We start from the raw sequence: 24,386 nt of genomic DNA, 5'->3' as shown, positions 1-24,386 counted from the left end.
CATAAAAAACTCTTAATAATAACTTGGTTTTTGTGTTCCAAAAAATTGTTCAAAAGTGGGTTAAGACCCTATCACAAAGGGATAAATGGTACAGAGCGAACATATACAGTACAATGTGAATCTGTTTATTTTTTCCTGTTTATTATTATTTATTTTTTTTATTTTTTTAAAGGACACAAATGTGAATGCCCTTTCTTGAACAGTATTTCTAATGGTAGTAGAGCATTTTTACCCATGACTTAATTTGGTCAATGGAAACACTTACTATTTTTATTTTGTTAATGTATTTAATAGTTTTTCAGCTGCATATTAAAGAATGCATGATGTACAAATATTGGTAAGAACTTGGAAAACATTCATCTTTTGTAATTGTTTAGTAATTGTTTAATTTGACCAATTCCATTTGCAAATGCAATGATATGAGCTCTTCTAAAATAGAATAGACTGTGATAGGAATTGACTGGTTCAACACAAGTTAAACTCAATCGACAGCATTTGTAACATAATGTTACCATAAAAACTGGACTTGTCCCTCCTTTTCTTAAAATACAAAAACAAACAATGAGGTAACAGTGAGGCACTTACAATGGAAGTGAATGGGGACCATTTTTGGAGGGTTTAAAGGAAGAAATGTGAAGCTTATCATTTAATAAAAGCACTTAAATGAACTCTTCTGTTAAAACTTGTGTATTATTTGAGCTGTATAGTTGTTGAAATCATTTCTCATTTCAAGGTTTACAGTGTTATGTCTGCATTTGTGATTATTATGAAAAAAAACAAAAAAACATTTGCAATTGTGATTTTAAATATGTGATTTCATATCCATGTATGCAAATCCATATTTTTTGTGTATATAAACTAAACAGAATGGGACAATGTGTTTGTGTAAATAAGTTTGCCCACCTGAAAAGTGTATTGCTCAGATTATGCACTTTAATAGCTACAGTATGTTTCATTTAAATATTAACTTTGTCATAAAGATGTAGCAGTATGAAAATTTAATATCACGGTTATCAGTATTATCACGGTATTTTTTAAAACATGCAAAAAATTTACAAAAAGTACTGATACACACACTGAAATTGTATTGGACGAGTGTTTTGTAGACTGCAACGGATTATAAAATAATTAAAGAACAGGTAAAATTTTAAAACTTTCATCTCAAATCACTATTTCATTAATTATTTGAAAGGCCGTGTTTTAGTGGTATGAATGTTCATCACTTAAATGACTTACCTGTATGTATTTGTTAATTGTTACTGTCTTGTTTTCTTGTTCGTTTGTCTTGGCTCAAAGCGATGCACTTGCTAAGAACTTTTCCTTTATGTTTTTTACAAGTAAGATTAATCCAATTAAATATTGTGTCCAACTTTGTACTTTTCCTCGTACATTTCCCCAGCTCATCCAGTGATCTAAAAGTTAACTTACCTTGCATGTGCTATAAAGTGATGGATGGTTGTCACGAAGATGACTCACCAGATTGGACGCGTTGCCCCATTTCGACGCGTTGCCAACTTTCCTCTGGCAAACTCTGCGGACAGAGTTACCATCTTCTACTAATTTTCCCTCAGCATTTCTTGGAAGGTTGGAAATTCTCCCGAGCACTGCCTTCCGCCATGTTTTCACGCTAAAAAAACAACAACAATAATGTTGCATGCTTCACCCACACATCAGACTCATGCTAGGTCTGTGTGGACAGCATTTACCACGAGTTTTACAAATCACGATAATCGCGCACGGTTTTAACGATAATTAAACGTGACATGACATTACTAACCATCGGGTAATGTTATCGCAATTTACCGTGAAACCGGTAACCGTTTATCTACCTCATTACCTAACTGGTAATCTACCTCATTGCACAATGTACATTTATTTGTCGTCTATGCTAATTTATCTCTTATTTTTTAACTTGAAATGAGATTAGGCCACATAATCTTAAGGGATAAAGATGAGGAAGTCGACTGTAAATGTCAAGTGTTTTCACAAAATTATAAAGTCAACATATGCAATTGCAGCCTGTCTTATAAAACACACTCAGATAAACATACTAAAGAAAATTAGTGTTCAGCAGGAAAGTTATCTATATAAAGTCCATCCATAGGTTCATGCAGTTCTTCCCAACATCATTGTTTTCTGCCTGGTCAGTCATGTGGCAAGGTGAGGTCAGCAGAGGGCATGTTTGGAGGTGGTCCATGGTTTGTTGGTGTGTCTCACATTCACAGCTGTCTCCACTTAAATGTCACCATTTTGCTCTGCTGACCTTACATCGGCTGAGTGACCTCAGGCGATTAAGAAACCTTCACTCTCTCCTTGAAGCATCAGCTCCTGGTGGAGAGTTCTCAAAGGCTGGTTGCTCCATGGAGGCGTTAGAGGGTAGGCCCTGGAGTCTCTCCTGCCACATAATTGTACTCATAGTGCTAGCTATGATGGAATCCACTGGCAGCACATAGTGGAGGAAGGCCTTCATTGATGGAAACCTTTGTTCTGCTGGTTGGCGGCTTGGCGGGATCTCTCTCTTCTGCTTGCAGTGGCTCTCCTCACATCTGGAGTTTCAATACCTGCCAGGATGTAAAGACTGTCCGTGCTGGTGTGTCTAAGGCACCCAGTGACCTTTCTGCAAGTGATGTTGAAGATGGAGTCAAGCTTGGAGGCATGTGCTGATCTCTCCTGGACTGGACAGCCATACTTTGCAGACTGATATCACATGACCTTGCATTCAAGAAAACTCCAGATGCTTTTACGTGTCCATCTGTGAATGTTAAGACACGTGATCCTATATTTTTATAAGCTGTGCGATAACCTCTAAAATAGCATACCACATTAATTCTATTTTTATACCAGTTGCAACAGCAATAGTTTGCAAATTAAACCATCTTGTTTATGGTCACCAAACCAGATGTTGGCCATATCCAGTTTGAAGGATGAATCTCAAATCCAGCCACCGTTCTTATATCTCCACTCTCACTTAGAAAGCAGTTATGTCTTACTGCTCTGGGTACTCGTGAGCATTATTTCATGCATTATTAATGACTCTCTCATTGAAAGATTAATTGTCAAGTGCTCAGAATTTTACTATCAATCAGAATGCAGCACAGCTTAGAAAAGCTTCTTGAACCTGTCAAATGGTTTCTAGCACCGTTGAGGTGAGCAATTAAATTACAATTCAGAATTGGGTAAGGGCGCACAGTTCTTTATGTTTTTTTAAGTTTTCAGTGTGACATTTTTAGGCGGCATCTTCTAAGCCCAGCTACTGACACATACACCGATCTGCCACAACATTAAAACCACCTGCCTAATATTGTGTAAATCCCCCTCGTGCCACCAAAACTGCACCAACCCACATCTCAGAATAGCATTCTGAGATTTTATTCTTCTCATCTCAATTGTATTGGTTATTTGAGTTACCGTAGACTTTGTCAGTTCGAACCACTCTGCACATTCTCTGTTGACCTCTCTTATCAGCAAGGCATTTCTGTCCACAGAACTGCCGCTCACTGGATGTTCTTTAAATTCTAGAGACTGTTGTGTGCGAAAATCAGAAGATCAGCAGTTACAGAAATACTCAAACCAGCCCATCTGGCACCAACAATCATCTATGCGATTATCTAATCAGCCAATTGTGTGGCAGCAGTATATAAAATCATCCAGATATGGGTCAGGAGCTTCAGTTAATGTTAAAATCAACCATCAGATCTCAGTTATTTTGACCGTGGCATGATTGTTGGTGCCAGATGGGCTGGTTTGAGTATTTAGATGCACAAACACACAATTTTAAGACTAATACAAATCTACAATATAGCTAAAACAACTCACTACTTTTCGCCGTTTTAGTGATGAGTGCTTCCGCGTTCATCACTTCTCACTGGAGTTTACACTACGCCTACGTCATATGCCGGAACTCGACTCTCTTGTGAACGTGCGGACGGCCGTTACCGGAAGCCAGTGATTAAAGATTATAAAGTTATAAATATGGATATTTTTCTTACAAAAATGCATCGCTTCGCTTCAGAAGGCCTTTTTTAACCACCTGGAGCCATATGGATTTACTGTTTTGATGGATGGATGAACTTTTTTGGGCTTCAAAATCTAAGGTACCATTCACTCCCATTATAAAGCTTGGAAGAGCCAGAATATTTTTTATATAACTCCAATTACGTTTGGCTGAAAGAAGAAAGTCATATACAGCTTTTATGTTTTTTTTACTAAACTGAAGCATTCATCGTTTAACAGCTGACGGAAGTGACGTTTCAAATGCATGTGATTTGTTGCGGTCAGCTTTAGTGCATTAGCTAATCTCAGTTCAACACTTGTATATCAAACAACGTACATTTTCACACAACATGGGGTGATGGTTAATCATTCGACTCACATTTGTAAAGTGTTGTGTTCACTGAAGTTTCACTAGTTGCTACATTCTCCATTATTTACAAATGTTTTGTCAGACCAGCATCGCTGCTAGGTAACTCCGCCCCTTCTACAAAGTACATTCCACATTCCATTTTGACGGATGAAGACGTGCATCATCCGATATTAAAATGATGACAGCTGGGGCCTTTTTTATTTACTAAATCATATTTTAAAGGAGATTTCTTTATTTAATTGCCTATTTTTAATTTATTTATTTCTATTTTGTAATTTTCATTGGCCTTTCCTGATGGCCAAAAAGAGCCTGATCGGAGGAGGATGTGGTGGTGGTGGGGGCGCATATTGTAACACTTTTACCTGATTTAAGTTTAAAAAATTAATAATTGTGAGGAATGGAGTGGGGGCGGAGTTATGTGATTTGGCCTGGAGTGAGGAGCTTTTTTGTTTTGTTTTTTTACATTGAAATGTCAGTGTTCTCTCTCGTTTGCAGATCGCTCTTGCTGCTTTTTCATGAGAATGTCAGCAACAATTCACCACACGTATGGAAATTAAATCACTCTCTCACCTTCGCAACTTGCATAAACATGGTCTCACAATTTTATTATGAATATGATATGCATAGTAAAGTTTCTGTAAGTGACTTTAGCCATACTAAATGAGCTTTACTGAGAACAACATCGAGCAGAAGCGATTTTCAAAAACAACAGCAGCAAAATAGCGCCCTCAACTGACAACTGTTATGAGCAACATGGCATAAAAATGGCATTAAGCCTCAATCATTTGCTGCAACTACAACAATATGAGAACACGCAAAATGAATGAAAGGCTTATTTTTGTTTGCTGTTTACAAGTCTAGATCTGCTTGAAAGAACATTACAGTGGATCGATAATGGTGTAAAGTGAGCGGGGAAATGAAAAACCTGGAGCGGAGTTTGATCAGAGTGATTACAGAATACTTTGAGAGGGAAAGGGAATTTCTGTCATGCTGCTCCACATGCTTTGGAGGTGGATACTGGAGTGCATTGTAGAAAATTTGAAACTTTGAGGTTTAATGGTGTTGTTTTCTTTTGTGTAATTTGTTGTCCAGCAGATTTGAAAGGCAACTGCTACATAGGTATACATCAAATATCCGATCAAACAATGACCTACAACAGGAAAAACACAAGGTCTGAGCCACATTAGATAAAATTCTGTTATTAATCTCTGGCAAATAAAGAGGGCCAAAGTTATCTATTAGTGGAACCCAGCTTCAGTTCAGTTAATTACAAGCCTCATTAATTTAGCCAACAAAGTAAATTGGAAGTCTGCTTCTTTTAATAATGGTGTTGAGGAAAGATGTTTACCCTTTTCCCAGCTTCTTGTTAGTTTATTCTTTTGCTTTTCCCTCTAACTATTATTGCAACAGAGGGAATAAGAAAACAGCAGTCAAATAATCAAAAAAGTTTGTAAATGGTGCTTAAGGATGATATTTAGTGCAGTAATACAGACAAAATACAAGGGCTCTGCCTGATCCCCCGCTAACTGCATAGCTGACAATGAACTTTGACCCACTGGATAGTTAAGCCTTGACATAGATATAACCTGCTTGGAACGCAAACATATCATCGTTGCTGATTGTACATAATTACTCTTTCGTTTGAATAATTTATTATTGATCCCTTCCACCTCTCTGCACAATAATGATAGTTTTCCTTCATTGTTAATGCAAAAACAACACCTTCCTCTTTCCTCTATCATAATAATTTGATCACTAAGTATCCATGTAAAGTATCTGTCTGTCTCATGCCATAAAGTGCAGATATATCTGTTCATTTTCTATCACTGTGTGAAATGCAACACGCACCAGTAGAATCTAGCCGGAAATTGCACAATTAAATTTGTAGGTGTAACACGAATAGTCCATCATGACTAACTATTATTGACTTCTGGGGAGATGTTTTCCACAGCCTGTGAGATTGCTGATGCAAAGTCCAGATACATTTGTACAGTCCACGTGCGCCTTGGAGAGGATGAGTGAACGCTGGTTTAGATTGTCAGATTAATGAACTCCATCACTCCTTTTAATTCAGAGAAGCCATACGTCACGATGAGTCTAACATCAGGACACTGCAAGGGGATCAGCCTGCTCGATCCATTAAAATATCCTGTAGGGTCACTGTTGATTGAGACTGTATAAGTGCATGAGTGTGTGTTTCTGGGACATCAGTATTCATAGGATGTGGCCAAAGCCTGGGTGAGCTCATCATGTGCAACAGTGCATCAGTAGCATGAATCATGCTGTATCTATGTAAGCATGTGGATGGAATTTGGATTAGCTTGAGTCAATTCAAAATAAGCCTTTAAATTGGATTAATGCCAAATTAACAGTAGGATGAGTATCCTTCCACCTAGGCCCAGGTTTTGTATCTTCCCAGCAATGCGGCCCTCCGAGCACACTCCACCGAGTCTACTTGATAAAGCTTCAGAAATATTTTGAAAGATTGATCACATTCATAGTGAAGCGCTTTTCTGAGTCATTCTTTCTGTAAAGAGATTACTTGCTCGTAGGCATTGCTTTTTTAGCCTTTAGTTTAGGGTCATTTAAAAAGTTATTACATGCTAGCTATTTTTAAAAGAGCAATTCCAAACATCTCAATAGGTATAGAAGTTGTTTTTATCCACAGGTTATCTGAAATTGCTTGAACAGCAAAAAGATAAACTCTATTGCATTAAAACTAACTTGCCGTTAGTCGTTTTCCACATTGGACAGGTAATATAGGTAAATGTGTACTGTATGTGTGTATTTCTTTGTTTCTTTAATGTTAAATCACTTCCATCTATTTAAAGATTAAAGACAACTTAAAGTAAGCTAATAATAGGTTGACTTCCTGAAAAGTGTGAGCAGCACAACATGTCAAATTTGGGCTCTACCAATGGTGTGCCGGAAAATGTAGCTAACCCTAACCCTACCTAACCCTATTCCTTTCACAGTCCATCACAGTAGGTGGCGGTATACACCTATGTAACTGACTTGCAACCTGCCAGTAAACCCAAAGAAGAAGTAGCCCCTGCTGGAACATATTGGAGCTGAGTTCAGAATTACATACTACCATACTACTATTACTATTTCTGCCATAGACAGATATGGCAGATGTAGCACGAGTAGTATGGGTAGTATGCAATTTCGAACTCAGCCTATGTGTTTCTCAATACTAAGAACACAAAGAAAGGATTTGTGTTCTAGTGTAGGCCAGTCTTGTCAAGCCACCTTGGAAGAACGAACACGGAAAGGACAGGAGGACATAGACTGTGTCTATTGTAAGCTTTGAGATGTGCTGTGATCTTCCTGTTGCACAATTAACCATCACAGCATACTTGAAGACAATGAGAGAACTACTGGCATTATCACACACCAGTGACAGCATTATTATCAACACATCAGTGAGGTTTTGCAGGACTAGTAATATGTTAAAAGAATAAAGTCTTTAAACACATGTTTCCTTCATATTAAATTGATGCCCAACAAAACAACAAATGTTGACAGAGTAAAATGACTCTCCTGAGCCATCAGACTTTCACGAGCTTATATTGGGAAACTCTTGTGGTAAAACCACTGACATATCAGTGGGTAAAACACAATGATAAATGTCCTTCGTCTGCCACCGTAGTACCAGGTTCTTGGTCACAAGTAACAATCTGATGCATTCTCAATATTCAGCCTGATCAAGAACACATCCGAGTAATTTTATGCATTCTTATTACTTGCTTTCTTGAGTATCGAATTTAATTTTGGCAGTCGATGATGACATCAAACAAGTCCACAGGAATGCAAGAACACAGAAGAACGCACATTGAGAAACAGCCATTGTAACTACAGCATTATGTGAGCAAAAAGCATTACTATGTTTGCAGTATGTTGTCACTGTATACTGCCTACTATTTAAAAAAAAATAGTTAGTGACAGTAGCCAGGGCTAGACTTGGATTTTACATAGCAACTGGCCCAAAAATTGTTGAGTGGGGGTTGTTTGATGTCCTTTTTTGCATTATTGCGGCGCCGTTTTGTGGTCTGTTCTGCATATTGCAGTGGGTCATTTTAGCTTATTGCGGCCCATTCAGCCAGTTTCACGACCAAACCGCATGAACATGAATATGCTACATGTTGTCACATGAACTCATAACATTGCATGCAAGTGGCATCTAGTTTTAAATTGTCTAATTCAAATGTGTGTAATAATCAAGGCTTACTTTGGGGCAGTATGGTTCTGAATGGTGTTCCGGCACCCCAGAGTCACTTCAGTCTATTTCTATCGGGAAGACACGCAGGCTTGAGTGAGGTTTAAGATGCCATTTATTTGATGAATGTAAAACAGAAAAGTAATGTCTCTCTTTGGTGTAGGCCCCGTCTGGCGGTCCGAGGGAGTTGTACTCGGAACCGTCATATCCTGCCGAAGATAGGAGGGAGAGGCGAGGAGCCTACCCCCGTGCGGGACAGGGCTTAACTGGTGGTGGAGGTTGCCGTGTTGGCACACTGAAACAGCAATGTGATAGATTGTGAGCAGACTTATAAAGCAATGGCTTACATGCGATTGGCTAGGAATTACCCAGCTAATGGTGTGATGATGAACAACTGCTAGTCTTCCTGCTAGAACTATGCTGCGCTTACATTTCCTGCTGGGTTCCCCCTCCTCAAAACTCCCAATTTAACCCCTGGTAAAATGTCTTAACCTTTGGCATTCTAATCGAATAATAAGTCAAATATCTTCTTTCTACCCTAAAAGGTTAGCGTTTGTAATGCCTGTTCAAAAAAATATTACAGGATCTTGCTGTAGCAGTTGTGTCTCAAATGATGCACTAAACCCTATGCACTCGGCCATTGAGTGAATGCATTTCCAAAGTGTAGTATCGTCTCAAATTGAACAATTTGGAACTACATTTTTGCTACGCAGATTCATTTGCTGTTTTTCAGCTGACAGATGTGAGATTTCAAATCCATGTGATGTGTTGCTACTAGTTTTGCTGTGTTAACCAATCTCAGTTCAACACTTCTGTCTAAAATAACATTCATATCCAGACAGCGTTGGGTAATGGTTATGCATTCAATTCACATTTGTAAGGTGCTGTCTTCACAGACATTTTGCTTCTTGCCTTATTCACCATTATGACAACTGTTTTGCTGGTAACCCTGCCCATTTCTCTATGTAGGGCAAGCAGGGACCACTAAGTGCATGGATGATATGTCCAAAATTCCATATTTTCTATTGAAAAAGTTCAATGAACAGGTACTCGTAGTTCCAATGTTGCATTTTTCTGCATAAACACACTACTCACACTGTTTATACTACAAAATTCCATAGAATAGTGTTAACTCTGTAACACTCTGTTGGCTCTAGTCTAGCCTATTCTATTCTTTTGCTATATTTACATGCGATTCTACAGGCTTGTCGGTTAGCCATTAGCTATGCTAGCAGTCTAATCGGTTTGCTTGCAAACCTTAAAGCTGAAAACATTGTTCATTTTTGGAATTCCGTTTGGTGGCACTAGTGTCGCAGATATTGTATACTTTAGCTTAAAAAAAGTCCCTTTCAAGGCAACTCTGTCCAATCTGCGGCCATATTGGGTATGCCCTCGGGTTTACGAAACATAGGATAGTAGGATAAGACTTGTTCATTTTTATTAGGAACGTTTAGGATTAGGGGTAGTGTTGGGTTAGGTTATAGTTTCTCCAACCAATTAGGTAGTACTTCCCTGATGTATATTACTGATTCATCCATCAGGTATGGCGTTCTTCATAAATATAAATTACTTATCCCCAGCCATTCTATGTTTTGGAATTTCATCTCCCAAGCAGCTATTTTTATGTTAGTTATTTTTGAGTTAACTGACAGGTGATGGATGTCTCTTTAGCCAGTAAAGTGGGTCTTCCTTTTCTACACCCGGCATATTAGGCGTTCCAATTTCTTCCATTAATTTTAATACAAGTGCTCCGTCTCAGCTAAACTGTCTCTCTCCAAACAGTAATTTAATCTGGAAAGAATCACAATCTAATTAGCATCTGCTAAACACCTTAAAAGATCAGATTTACAAACATTCTAAATCACAAACATCTAAACGTCATCTGCTGTATGTCTTATTGACATCAGACGTATACTTATTGAAATACACCTTATTGATGTATTGCAGAAAACAATGTAGAAAATTATGTTTTCTGCATGAATTGGTCATAAATTGTGATCTCATCTTTATAAAAGTCTCAAGTATAGACATTGTGCTTAAGATAACAACAAACACACAATTATAAACAAACATGTCTTTATTGAACACATCCCGTTAAACATTCACAGTGCTGTGGAAAAAGTAAGTGAGCCCTTGGATTTATTAACTGAGCAATCCTCCTTTGACAGCACTAAACTTAACCAAGTGTTTCCGGTAGTTGAGGATTAGACCTGCAAAACATTTAGAAGGAATTTTGGTCCATTCTTCCATACAAAACTGTTTCAGCTCAGCCATATTCTTAGGATGTCTGGTGTGAACAGCTCTCTTGAGGTCATTCCACAGGACCTCCATTGGGTTAAGGTCTGGGCTCTGACTGGGACACTCCACAAGGTAGATTTTCTTTTTTTGAAGCCATGTAGTGGATTTACTTTGATGTTTAGGGTCATTGTCTTGCTGTATCACTCATCTTCCATTGAACTTCAGCTGGCTCAGAGCCACCCTGATATCATCCTGTAGGATATCTTGATAAACTTGGAAATTCATTTTCCTCTCGATGATGCAAGTGGTCTAGGCCCTGAAGCAGCAAATCATGATGCTCCCTCCACCGTACTTCACTGTTGGGATGATGTTTTCATGTTGGCATGCAGTGCCTTTTTTATCCCATATGTAGTGCTGCGTGTTCTTCCCAAACAATTCAACCTTAGTTTGCTTAGTCGACAAAAAAATTGTGGTGGTCTTTGGCAAACTTCAGGCGTGCAGAAAAGTTTTGGTTGGAAAGCAGCGGCTTCCTTCGTGGTGTCCTGCCATGGACACCATGCCTGTTTAATGTTTTAAACAAGGTTGGTAACCAATTCCAGTGATTGAGCATTCTGTGGTGTGGCCTTTGAGTTATCTTGACTGGATGTCCACTTCTAGGGAGAGTAGCCACAGTACTAAATCCTTTCCATTCATTGACAGATGAATATCAAAGCTTTTTGAGATAACTTTGTAACCTTTTTCAGCTTAATGCAAATCAACAATTCTTGATCGTAGGTCTTCTGAGATAATTTTTTTGAGAGACATGGTCCACGTCATCAGATGCTTCTTGTGAATAGCAAACTCAAAGTGTTTGAGTGTCAAAGTAGCTCTAACCCACACCTCACATACTTTTCAGTTATTCTAAACTACACTGTGAAAGTTTTAATGATGTATTCAGTAAAATAATATGCAAGAACTATATGATACTTTGTGTGTTATTAGTTCATACAGATTGTGTTTGTTCGTTGTTCATTGTTACTTAGAGGAAGATAAAAAAAAGGGTCTACAACCTTTACTCTAGGTACTGTTTTACCCTGTTTTGACTTGCTTTGACCTAATAGTGATAAGTTATCATTCCTAAAACATCTCACTGCTTAGTTCCTAACTGGGCCACAGGGAAACCTTTCAAACCTTGGATCACTAGTCTTACCACTAGAGTTTAAGATGTCACAGTGAGCCTTTGCTGTGACAGATGTCATATACCAAGGCTGACCTTTCCTGCTAGTAGCTGAAATATTTAACAGAGGTAAGCTTGGTCATTTAAGCAATTGGGGTAGAGCCTTCAGTGTTATTTTGTGTCTGTCGCAGTGGGTCCTATGAGTGGCAGGGTCACAGCTTGTTAAAATGGTGTAACCCCGGTGTCTTCAAGCAATTCCACAAGCACCAGTGTCAGTAAAACCAATCAAAACATTTTTTTTTTTTTACTGTTATATTTCATCTAGTTAATATCTAGCCTGGGTGGAACTGACAGCTGTCATAGTCTGAAATGTTATATTTTATATAACAGCATTTGAAATGATGCAATGGTAAATCTGTGAGATTAAATTTGCCAACATATTAAAGTTCTGAATCAAGGCTTATCTCTGAACCTTTGACTTCCTACTTCAAGCTCATCAGGAATTTAAAGGTGAGCCAGCTTCTTGCCATGTCCTTAATATATTTAGCATCGGTGAGAATAAAATTATACAATAATGAAGACAAGCTATGCTTGTGAGGTAAATTGAAAGCAGTCAAATATATGCCAAGCTGCATTATTCTGTTGCCATCCTCTTGTTATATTTGTTTTGTTTTCTAATAAACAGAAATACCTGAACGTCTTCTCAGCCATTTAAAAAATAATTATTATTTGATTGTAGATTTGATTTTTGCACTGGATGAAATCTCCTGTTTGTCACTGATTAATTTATTTCTTCATATATTCCCATGCAAGTCCAGGCTGGTTCAAGCTTGTTAGAGTTGGTTTGTAGCTGGTAGACCAGCATAGTCTTTTTAGTGGAGCGGGACAGTGAAGTCCAAGTGAGTCTTGCTGGTTATGCTAGTTAAGAATCCTGGAGAAAACATAAGCTGGCTTGCCTTTTCAGCAAGGAGACTTTTATCTCTAGCTCCACTACATATCATTTATATTTTCATATGTTATGCATCAGTAACTATGCTTTGCTTGTCAGTGTTGATGAGCAAATTACAGCAGTAACACAAAAGTGTCAAGGTAAAACTGAATGTGTGGGTATAATTGGATGAATCCATAAGTTATTCTTGTTTGGAACACAAAAGTTGCTTTATATATATATATATGTATATATATATATATACATACATACATATACAGGGTTGGGGAGTAATGGAATACATGTAACAGGATTACGTATTTATATATTAGTTACTGTATTCCACTACAGTTCAATTTGAAATCATTGGTATTTAGAATACAGTTACATTCAAAAAGTATTTTGATTACTGAAGAGATTACTTTGCATTTCAGATGGAAAACATTTATCCATATAAATGATGCGATCTAAAGTGCATTTGAACAGCGGTGAAACACTTTCTCATGATGTGTTACATTCATACGAGCAGACAGAGAAGTACGTTTGAAGTAAGTTTGGAGCAGAAGAAACTTTCAACTTTACGCTAAGCTAAAATGCTATTTCTAGCCATTTTACATACACATGTCACCAAACATGATCATATTTCATTATCAAGAAAATTCACATTGGATCATAATTTCTTTAAGACCTTTGATAAAAGGGCAAAAATCGTATTCTTGATAATAATGTTTGTATTGATATTCCACATATGAAACATGCTTAAGCCATGTGCAAAGTGGCCTAATGTTTGTTACAACGGTTCAGAAATACAGTAGATTGGCAATCCACAGGAGGGAGGAATATTTGCAATTTAGAAACGTTTATTGCTTTGACTTTATTTGGGGATTGTTTTCTTCATTGCTTCTTTGATTGCTTAAGAGTAAACAGACTCACTGAACAAAATCAAAGCATTTATAACAATAAAACTATTTTGACACAAACAAGGATTGAGAGGCTGTTATTGTTACATAAAAAATAAAAAAATGTCTGAATGGCCTAAATTAGTCTCAAAGATAAAAAATAGCTCATCGATCATCAGTGAGTTTGTTTCAGGGACATGGCCTGTTCTGGTCAGATGCCAGGACGTTATATTTGATGGAATATGTTTTGCCAACCAGAGGCTGAGCTCATCCCTGGTGGCCCAGTTGTTTAATAGCTGTGACAAAAGAATGGAATAAAGTGACACATGCCAGGACCCAGAGATCAGTATGGCTTGATGTCGCTAACCTGGGTTTAATGTGATAAGAGCAGTGATTGATGGGAGATGAGGTCTACAGCTGCCACATCCACAGGGAATGATTAAGTGCCAACTTTAACCCAGGATGCTTTTATATAAAGTTAAAAGGAAAGCTGGCAGGGGTTACGGTGTCCTAAAACTACAGGAATTGGGCAATGGAAGTGTTAGCAGCTCTGCTTTGTTTTCAGCTGAGTTTCCATTCACAGGGTCGCTGCACAGTGTTCACTGTTCTCTACACACTCAGCAGCGCATATCTGAAGTAGTTCACATGACAAACTTGGTTCATTTGTAATGCCCTTCAGTGTCATCAAACACAGAGTCTTGGGCTGTAAAAATCTGAGGCTTTGAATATGATGACATTACATACTTTATATGGAAATATATATATATATATATAATTAACTTAGTCCACAGTGCTAAAAGTGGCCAAAATTGAAGAAACATCCATATATGACAATATGCTGCTTTATAGAGTTCTGTGTAAAAGTATTCACCCCCATCCTGATTTCTTCATTTTTTGTGTATATCTCATAATACATTTTAAACATATTTTTAAATAAATCTAGGTAAACACAAAATAAAGTTTATAAATGATAATGTTATTTATTTAAGTGAAAAAGTTATCCAATACCAACTGGGCCTTTGTGAAAAAAGTATTTGCCACATTAGTTACTAAATCCCCAAATCTATGAAACTGCATTCATAATGGGGTTCAGCTGGACTGGACACACCCAGACCTGATTACTGCCAACTCTGTTCAATCAAATCAACACCTAAATGGAACAGCATGAAGTTGGCTAAAAGGTCTCAACCACACTATTCCAAGGTTGAAAGAAATTCCAGAAATGACGAGGAAAAAGGTGATTGAAATACATCAGTCTGGGAAGGGATACAAAGCTATTTCAAAGGCTCTGGGACTCCAAAGAACCATAGTGAGAGACATTATGTCCAAATGGAGAAAACTTGGCACAATAGTGAACCTTCCAAGAAGTGACTGAAATTTATCCAAGAGCACAGCGACGACTCATTCAGGAAGTCACAAAAAGCCAAGGACAACATCCAAGGAACCGTAGGCCTCTCTCACATCAATAAATGTCACTGTTCATGACTCCACTATCAGAAAGACACAGGGCAAAAATGGCATCCATGGAAGAGTGGTGAGGCGAAAACCACTGCTAACCCAGTGAACATCTGTGGGATGTGCTGGACCAACATGTCCGATCCATGGCGACTTCACCTCGCAACTTACATTAAAGCTGGTCTGATTTATATATATTGTGAGAAGTACACAAAAATAGAAGAAATCGGGGGGGGGGGGTCCGTTCCCTGGGTCCGTTCCCTGGGTCCGTTCATTCATTTAAATTCATTCATTGACACATGCAACCTACCTAAACATCGTTTCAGACCAGGTACACCCCTTCATGGCAATGGTATTCTCTGATGACAGTGGCCTCTTTCAGCAGGATAATGTGCCCTTCCACACTACACACATTATTAGGGAATGGTTTGAGGAACATGATGAAGAGTTCATGGTGTTGCTCTGGCCTCCAAATTCCTCAGATCTCAATCCGATTGAACATCTGTGGGATGTGCTGGACCAACATGTCCGATCCATGGCGGCTTCACCTCACAACTTACAGGACTTGAAAGATCTGCTGCTAATTTCTTGGTGCCAGATAACAGAGGAACACAGAAAATGATGACAGAATTATCCCTTTAAGATGGAAGTCCTCTTCGCAGAACATTATTGGGTGATTGGAATGTACCCCATCTACATTGACTGCTGAGGCAGAATTATTTGCAGACTACAGTGGCTAAAACTGCTGTGCTCCAGCCTTAGCATGAGGTATTTGACGTTCACATAAAAGATTGGTCTTAGCAAGCTTATCTCCGAGGCCAGTGACCGCTCTTGATCAGTTTGTTCCAGCGGGTGTAAATGAGAGAGTACAGTGCCCAGCTGTTGGTGTATTGTAATGGAGTGGTGGACTAGATTGAGACTCTTCAGGGGGTAAGCTTTTTTTGAAGGATCTTCAAATTTACTCTCCATTTAAAGTGAAAATTGTATTATTTGTTATCCCATCAAACTGTGCAGTTGACTGAAAGTGTCTAAAATTTTACTTATCAACACCGCATGTCATTTCATGACGTAAAAACTACTGACACTCACTACAATGTGATCCACTGGCCATTCTTCATGTCAGATCTCTAATGTGGTTGTGCTAGTCACTTATCACGGGCCAAATGCACATCCATGAGTGCTTCGAAATCTTTCCCTTATCCAGACGTGACCGCAAATGGCCTCTACAGATGGCCCCTATGTATCGCTATAATTGTAACAGTACTTAAAACCCAAATTGTCTGGCAAATAGAGCATCTGTCAGAATGGGGGGAAAAAGTAATTGCCCCTCAGTAATTTGTCTACTATAAGTTATTGATGTTGCCTTTGAAGTTGCTATTTAGATGAGAGGCCCACCTTTGCTTTATTAAGAATAGCCATGGCTGCTACACACTGCCTGTATTACATCAGTCTGTCACGCTACATCAAACAGCTCTCGGCTTCTAATTTCTAAAGATAATTAATCTAACGTGTTTGTCAAAGTGCAGCGCACCTCCAGGCTCCTTGATTTCAAGTATGAGACTACCACAGGACCTTACAGAGGGTGATTTATTTTATATAACATTTATTCCTCAAAGCTTTTAAACACCCTGATTGGAGACCTGTTTTATTACTAGTAATTCCACAAGTTGCAGGACATACATTGGATATGAAGAAATCTAAACCCTTTAAGACCTGAGGGTGTTTTTAAAGATTTCCTGTTTTAGTGGCATACACAAAATTAAAGGCTTATAACTCAACATAAAAAAGAAGAAGAAAAAAACTTTTCAAATGTTTTAATGATATTGATTATGATACATTCTGAGACTCAGCCTAAAGAAATGGTGAAGAAAACAAATTAGCCAAAAACAATTTTCTTATTTTTCTGATTTGACACTATATATCTCTGGGCGTAAATAAGGTGGCTCCAAAAGACTGCTTGATTTGTTCCCAATCATGTCAACTTTAACTGAGAAAAATTGTGTGTTGATATGACAAAGCAATTGAAAGTTATAGCATTACAAATTAATTTATTATAGTGTCCAAAAATGCCTCCAAGTTAGAGCTCGTTTGAAAGATAATCGCCTCCTCTAAGAAATGGTATGTGATATTTGATGTCCCGTTTATTTTTCGTAAAGTTAAAAGTGAAAATGCGGCATATAAGCAACACCAATATAACTGTCAAAGACATATACTTGGCTATTACTCGCTATACTTTTGTCTGTGAGTTAAACAAATGGGCTGGTTGTATGCTACAATTTGAGAGCTTTCCAACAACATTTTCAATCATATCCTGATATCGTGAAAAAATTATGTGACTGTGCCAAAATTTTTAGAAACGTGACAGAAACGTGATTCTATTAGACCAGGATACCCATATCGCAGTTTGCTACGTTTTTATCACTTGCCCTTGTGATCATGATACTGTAGATCTCCACAGGTCCCTGAAACCAGAATTGGCTTTCTTAGATTTGAGAAAACTGGAGATTCCCGCTGTGTCCTGTGTCACTCTACTGGGCAGATGATAATGTCAACAGTGTCAGGATTAATCTGGGTGTAGTAAGGGCAGAGGTCAAGTCGGTTCAAGAGAGTGGAACAAATGTACTACCAACACCCACTCTTGTAGGTCACTGCACTAATACCCCTAACAGTGAAGTCTAACAGAGCCCAGTAATCTGGATGCATCACACTTATGGTTAAACCACTACCAGCTGCATAATTTGTCTATTTACTGTATATTTTCTGCACCGTGAAGAACATTTATCCATCACTGTAGTAAGAATTCTTAATGGTCACAAATATCACCAGTCAAATTGCCACATACATTAACTGGCAGGTTGGAAATGCAGTGCCATTTTTTTTGGCACAAATCTTTTCGGCAAAATGTAAGAACTTACGTAAAAGATAAAGATATAAGAAAGAAAGACATAATAGTAGAGTCAGCATGAAATTATTTCAGCAACCCAGTTTTCTAAATGCATTTATTTCCAAATTGTAATTTTACACACAGGTAGGTATATTTCTAATTATATGCAAATGCTGTAAGTTCAAAAACAAACATAATAATAATAAATAACCATTCCATGTGTTTCCAAAGTAAATGGTATGCATTTATATAGCGCCTTTTTAAGCTTAGCGGTATTCAAAGCGATTTACACTGTGTCTCATTCACACACACATTCACAGCACAGCTGCCATGCAAGGTGCTAGCCTGCCATTGGGAGCAACTTGGGGTTCAGTGTCTTGCCCAAGGACACTTTGGCATGTGGAGTCGTGTGGGCCAGGAATCAAACCACAAACCCTGCGATTAGTGGGCGACCCGCTCTACCACCTGAGCCACAGCCGCCCCAATACTTACTCCAAAGTAACTCCAGAACTATTAAATAATTATTCCTGGTTCATTACAAGTTAAATGTTGATTACCACAAGAAAAAAATTATAATAATAAAAATTGACTATTCCTTAAAAAATAAAAGTAAAAATAGAAAATCGAGGTTACAGTGAGGCACTTATAATGGAAGTGAATGGAGCCAATTTTAAGTGCCGAAATGTTAAGATTTGTTTTTTTTTTTTACGTTTAATTCTACTGTTAAATCTTGTGTATTGTTTGAGCTGTAAAGTTGTTTAAATTGTAATTGTTGTTTTAGGGTTTACGGTGGTACGTCGTCATGGTGTTACATCCCTCCCGATCTAGGATTGGGAGAGGGTAACAAGGTAATAATGAGAATGGAAAAATTAATAATAATAAAAAAAATAAAATAAAAAAAAAAACTAACAGGCAGCTAAAGAGTGTCCTCTCCTGTCCCAGCTCTGTAACAAATATCACTCCAATCTTAAATCAAAGAATAATATTTATTAATACACATGAAAAAGGGAAGTTTCAAAACAACAAACAAATTTTAAGTACTTTCTAACCTTTACAAATAAAATTTTAATCAACATCAAAATTCTTCCATTACTTCCTCTCCAAACCAAAAACAGGAGAAAACACAATCAATAAAAAAAGGGCGTCCTCCCACCACCACCAACCGCCCGCAGCAGCAGCAGCAGCAGCAGCAGCAACAACAGCAACAACAACAACAACAACAACAACAACAACAACAACAACAACAACAACTAATTGTCTGGGGCAGGAGAAAACCATCTCAGCAGCCTGGACACAAAAGGCCTTCTACAAGTGAGCTTTATCTTCAAGCTCTTCATCCAGCGACCAATCAGAACAAGGCAGCAATCAAAGGTAACCATTGTTGGCTGGAGTCCATTAACCTTTGCAATGAGGAGAGCGAGTGAGAAGGGACACGTCAATTTTGATTCACGTCAGGGCATCAGCGTCAGTGGCAAGTGCATGTAAATGTGCTCACTAGTGCTGAATTACTGCTGTGTGTGTTGTGAAGTGTGCATCAGTATAAGGGCTCAGAGCATCTTATCACGTGACTTGCTGTGCATGACACTGTGGAGACTCACAACATATGGAGGCTCGTGCTACTCTCCACGATCCACGCAACAACTTATCACACACCCCATTGAGAGCGAGAACCACTTAAGCGCGGCCACGAGGAGGTTACCCCATGTGACTATACCCTCCCGAGCAACCAAGCCAATTTGGTTGCTTGGAGACCTGGCTGGAGTCACTCTGCACACCCTGGATTTGCTCCAAGGGTGGTAGTCCGTAGTCGCCCCATGTTTCAAGTAATCTGACGTTCAAGCAATGCTTAAGTGTTGTTGGTATTTGTTGCGAAAAACTCAACCTCAATTTTCATGCATGCTCTCCATTTAGAAAAGAAAAGTCAGCCCACAGCAATAGAAGAGCATTGAGAAATGATCTAGAAGTGCAAGAGAGAGAGAGAGAGAGAGAGAGAGAGAGAGAATGGAATGGATATGAACCCCTGATCTATAATAATGTGTAGAGATATGTGATATGAACAGAGGAGACGTCACTGTCAAAATTTCATTGTGACACAGTAACACTGGCACAGCTAATATACAATGATGGTTCAGCATCACACAACAGATATGAAAAAAAAAATATATATATATACACTCACCTAAAGGATTATTAGGAACACCTGTTCAATTTCTCATTAATGCAATTATCTAATCAACCAATCACATGGCAGTTGCTTCAATGCATTTAGGGGTGTGGTCCTGGTCAAGACAATCTCCTGAACTCCAAACTGAATGTCAGAATGGGAAAGAAAGGTGATTTAAGCAATTTTGAGCGTGGCATGGTTGTTGGTGCCAGACGGGCCGGTCTGAGTATTTCACAATCTGCTCAGTTACTGGGATTTTCACGCACAACCATTTCTAGGATTTACAAAGAATGGTGTGAAAAGGGAAAAACATCCAGTATGCGGCAGTCCTGTGGGCGAAAATGCCTTGTTGATGCTAGAGGTCAGAGGAGAATGGGCCGACTGATTCAAGCTGATAGAAGAGCAACTTTGCCTGAAATAACCACTCGTTACAACAGAGGTATGCAGCAAAGCATTTGTGAAGCCACAACACGCACAACCTTGAGGCGGATGGGTTACAACAGCAGAAGACCCCACCGGGTACCACTCATCTCCACTACAAATAGGAAAAAGAGGCTACAATTTGCAAGAGCTCACCAAAATTGGACAGTTGAAGACTGGAAAAAGGTTGCCTGGTCTGATGAGTCTCGATTTCTGTTGAGACATTCAGATGGTAGAGTCAGGATTTGGCGTAAACAGAATGAGAACATGGATCCATCATGCCTTGTTACCACTGTGCAGGCTGGTGGTGGTGGTGTAATGGTGTGGGGGATGTTTTCTTGGCACACTTTAGGCCCCTTAGTGCCAATTGGGCATCGTTTAAATGCCACGGCCTACCTGAGCATTGTTTCTGACCATGTCCATCCCTTTATGGCCACCATGTACCCATCCTCTGATGGCTACTTCCAGCAGGATAATGCACCATGTCACAAAGCTCGAATCATTTCAAATTGGTTTCTTGAACATGACAATGAGTTCACTGTACTAAAATGGCCCCCACAGTCACCAGATCTCAACCCAATAGAGCATCTTTGGGATGTGGTGGAACGGGAGCTTCGTGCCCTGGATGTGCATCCCACAAATCTCCATCAACTGCAAGATGCTATCCTATCAATATGGGCCAACATTTCTAAAGAATGCTTTCAGCACCTTGTTGAGTCAATGCCATGTAGAATTAAGGCAGTTCTGAAGGCGAAAGGGGGTCAAACACAGTAGGGCCTATTAGTATGGTGTTCCTAATAATCCTTTAGGTGAGTGTATATATATATATATATATATAAAAATATATATTACATATTATCTCCAAAACAGCTCCCCATGAGGCATTATAAGGCATATATAGCTCTTTATGCCAATTAATTTACAAATTTGACATCTTGCGTAATAAATGATGTCATCACGTGGTTTAGCTGCTTTTAGCGACATTTCAGTGAGCCTTTGGTGACTTCCAATGAGAAATAGTTGGCAACACTGCTCTTTCTCTTTCCTTTTTTCCTGTGTCTGTTGGAGGTAGATAGAGAATCAAGGGAGAGCATTTATCAGGTGGTTTTCATAGCTGCTGCTTTTTCTTCAGTCTGGACCTATGTAAACAAATGGCAAATTTGTATGCAAGGCAAAGAGAAACACCAATTATCTAGTGCCCATTGAAGATAACACTGTCTATTTGCAACTTCATTAACTAGGCATTGAACTTTTATAAAATAAGTCCTGTTTTATTGGGATTACCAATGTGTTCCTAATACCACAATGCACCTGGACATGAACTGGGATGCGTATTAATGCAGGAAAACTTGTATGCAAAATAATGCTGTTCTGTTTAATTGAAAACGGATTGAAAAAAGTTTGAGGAAAAACTAAAAAATTGAAGAATTTTTCTTCATATCCTTCTAAACACCACAGGACATTATGGGATTTTTTTAACAGAAATGTAAGCGCAGCGTAGTTCTACCGGGAAGACAAGCAGCTGTACACCATCGCACTATTAGCTGGGCAATTCCTAGCAAATCACATGTAAGCCAACACCCATTGCTGTTTCAGTGTGCTAACACGGCAAATTCCACCACCCCACCACCACCAGTTGAGTCCCATCCTGCACGGGGGTAGGCTCCTCGTCCTTGCCTCCTTTCTCCAGCAGGATATGTCACTTCCGATTACAACTTCTTCGGAGTGCCAGACGTGGCCTACGTCAAAGAGAGACATTATTTTCTGTTTTATATTCATCAAATAAATATCTTAAATTTCCCTCAAGTCTGCAAGTCTTCCTAATAGAAGTGTAGTTCAGACATAATAGAGCGCAACAGTCTGGTTCTGGAAGTAAATTCCCATTCATGTATCCCGAGACAAACATATTTTTAATGATAGCTTATAAACCTTTAAATACAGACCTACCATGAGCTACAAGGTTGTTTCATCGATGGTATATGCTTCCATTGAAGCCATCCATTTTAGTTATGTCAACTTCATTGTTTAAAAATCGTATTTGATAACAGAATTCATTGTAAACAACTACATAACCCATGGTACAGTAGAGAATGATCCACCAATCAGAGAACTGCGTCCAAAGAAACCACGAAACATGCCACGCAGCGACCGCGCACTATCATGACCCACTGTGAATGACGTAGTCGAGTCGGTCTCCCTTCACCCTTAAACTACTTATAAATTTGTACATATCTGAATATTTTACAATAAACATAAAATATGTTGTTTTTATATTTATAATCAATAAGATAAAATCAGTAGATTTATACATTCCCATGGACATCATTCGCAGTGCTTCATGGGATTGTAGTTCGTGGCTTCATGGAAGATGGTAAGTTCACAGCCTGGTACCTTTTGTCTTCATGTCTGATTTCAAATCCTTTTTTTCCTCAAAACAACATTTGTGATGTTGTGATTCACCTTGGAGGTGGTTGGTTTGGTTCATAGCTTACAACTCTTTTATGGGGGATTTTATAAAATGTCTTTAGAGGAAATGAATGGGGAACCCATATGGCTGAAAAAGTTGGCGGTCACTGTTGCGCTCTATTGCCTGCAAAAACTCCAACGTTCAATGGACTTATTAAAAGTAAACAATTTTTATTCATAGAAATATTTGATCCAGAATGTTTGCATTGGTTGTCAAATGTGTCCGGTATAAAGAAAATACTGGTGTTGCATTATCTATCTAGAATCCTGACTGTTCTGTTAAATAATAATCTCTTGGAAACATCTGTTATTTTGTATTTTATTTTGATGATTAAGAGAGAGTCTAGAAAGTATGACATATGTTACTAAAAATTACATTCTCTATACAAAAAGGAGGTCAAATTCACAGATTTCATAACAGACTTCAGGTAATTATGGCAATTAAAAAGAGAGGCAGATTTTACACCTGCTGTTCCATTCAACCAAAATATTAAAAGCTATGGCATTTAGTTATTGCAGTTTTAGTGGCACAAACAGTAATATATAACTGAAAGCCCAAACAACGTTGCATTTAAATTTAATTTCTTGTTAAATTGCATTTCTTAATTCATTTAAATTCATGCAATCTTTATTATTAATCCAACCCTTTTTAATACAGAATACCCATTTCAGCCTATGGTGCAATCTTAACCCTGTGTGGTACAGTGTCGCCATGTTGTGTAGCCAAATGTGGTTTGATGTTCATCTACAGTAAGTTACAATACTGAACAAGCTCAATCTATTTGAAATAATAACACACAAATTATTGTACTTTTCTTGTACATATTGAGTACATCATTGAAAACATTCACAGTATAGGTTGGGAAAAGTATGTTGACCCCTAGGCTAATGATGTCAACAAATGCTAACTAGAGTCAGGGGTTGGTAACGTGGCATTCAATTAATGAAACAAGATTGAACTCATGTGTGACCATAGGTAGATAGCGCTTTTTTTCTGATTTTGTTTAGTCATTACATTTTAGTAATTATTTGCACTTCTATTAAAATGAATGGGAGAAATTAGAATGCCCAACTGTAGCCAATAGTCAATGGATGTATATAGGAAGTCCCGCCTTACACGTAAAAGAGCAATCACCATTTAGATACAGGCATCGCCTGTCAATCAACTCGAGAACGTGTATGCTCATTAGCTAT

This window comes from Xyrauchen texanus, chromosome 32 (assembly GCF_025860055.1).
Source record: "Xyrauchen texanus isolate HMW12.3.18 chromosome 32, RBS_HiC_50CHRs, whole genome shotgun sequence".
Classification (NCBI taxonomy): domain Eukaryota; kingdom Metazoa; phylum Chordata; class Actinopteri; order Cypriniformes; family Catostomidae; genus Xyrauchen; species Xyrauchen texanus.
The sequence above is the reverse complement of the archived record's forward strand: the minus strand, read 5'-3'. Positions refer to the sequence as shown.